At 37.2% G+C, this 1,724-nt stretch overlaps 1 protein-coding gene across 1 annotated transcript in view; it reads right to left on the bottom strand.

Annotated features, from left to right (window-relative positions):
• ADPRHL1 (ADP-ribosylhydrolase like 1) overlaps positions 1-1,724 on the bottom strand; it is a 22,391-nt gene that overhangs the window by 16,407 nt on the left and 4,260 nt on the right. The gene's annotated exons all lie outside the window — the stretch shown is intronic.

The following is a 1,724-nucleotide window of genomic DNA, read 5'->3' as shown; positions in this document are numbered from 1 at the left end:
AGAGGTCAAACCCCTACTCCCGTGGTAATGGCAGCTCAGGACAATGAGGATTCTGAGTGGAAAGTTATTGATGGTAATCAGACAGATTTAGGAGAGAAAGAGGCTAAATATGTGGCAGAGAAAGAGGGAGAAGATCTACCTGATTCTCCTCATCCCCCACTGTCTTTTAATTCCTCTCTGCCCAATAATCCAAAATTAAAAAAATTTAAAAAGGACTTACAAACATTAAAGTTAATGTGACAATGGAAACAATGGGAGCCCTTCAGCCAGGCCTCCCTTCTCCTGTAGCAACTCCAAAAGGAGACAACATTATAGTAATAGACCTTCAGGATTGTTTTTTCACTATACCTTTACATCCTGATGATTGCAAACATTTTGCCTTCAGTCTGCCATCTCCAAATTTAAAAAGGCCCTTTCAGAGATTTCAGTGGAACGTTCTTCCCCAAGGGATGAAAAATTCTCCTACTTTGTGTCAGAAATACGTTGATAGGGCTTTGAGTGAAATTAGAAATAAATATCCTGAAATTTATTTAATTCATTATATGGATGACATTCTCTTAGCACATAAGAACAAAGCCCATCTTCATAATGTTTTAGATGAATTAATTCAAACCTTATCTGTTCATGGTTTGAAGGTAGCCCCTGAAAAAATTCAAAATTCAAATTGATCCACCTTACTCCTATTTGGGAAGGTTAATTGAAACTCAAACTGTGACTTTGCAACCTTTACAGTTAAAGACAGAACACTTGTGTACTTTGAATGATTTTCAAAAACTATTGGGAGATATTAATTGGATTTGGCCTTTTAAAAACTGTCTACTAAAGATCTTATCCCGCTGTTCGAAATCTTGCATGGAGACTCCCACCCAAATTCCAAACAAGAGTTAACTCCTTTAGCCTTGAAATCCTTGTCTAAAGTTAATAAGGCTCTACAAGGAGCCATGCTTACTAGGGTTAATTACAATGAGCCTTGGTCTTTAATAATTTTACCAACTGAACATTCTCCCACTGCTTGCCTATGGCAAGAGGGAATACTAGAATGGCTCTATTTATCAGCTACCCCTAAAAAAGTTTTGGCTGATTATCCATCCTGAGTAACACAATTAATTATTAAGGGGAAAAAAAGAAGTAGAGAATTATTTGCACAAGAGCCATATTCTAAATTCCAGATTGAGGAATTAATGCAGGGACTTACTGATTTTCAGGTTGCCATGATTGGGTATACAGGCAATCTTGGCTTTAATATACCTAAGGACCCTATATTACAATTTGGCAAATTAAATTCTTTTATTTTTCCCACAAAAGCAAAAACTAAACCTTTGGAGGATGCCTTTTTAGCATTTACTGATGGGTCCTCTAACGGCATGGCTTCAGTAATCATTTATGAAAACTCATCTGAACCTAAAATTATTTCTTTTCAAACTGAGGAAACTTCAGCCCAGAGAGCTAAACTTGTTGCTGTTCTTAGATTGTTTCAAGAAACTCCAGAGAGGTTTAATTTATTTTCAGACTCTAAATATGTGGTTGGACTCTTTCCAGCCATTGAAACAGCAACAGTGCCTGTCTACAAGACAGGAATTTCAGGTTTACTTTTGCAATTACAGGTTATTGTACAACAACGCCAGGAACCTTTTTACATAGGACACATCAGAGCTCACTCTAAGTTGCCTGGCCCCCTCTCTGAGGGAAATGCTTTAGCTGACGTTCACACTAAAGTTGCTTGT

Source organism: Suricata suricatta, chromosome 4 (assembly GCF_006229205.1).
Source record: "Suricata suricatta isolate VVHF042 chromosome 4, meerkat_22Aug2017_6uvM2_HiC, whole genome shotgun sequence".
Lineage (NCBI taxonomy): Eukaryota > Metazoa > Chordata > Mammalia > Carnivora > Herpestidae > Suricata > Suricata suricatta.
This window is presented reverse-complemented; position numbering and strand designations above follow the sequence as displayed.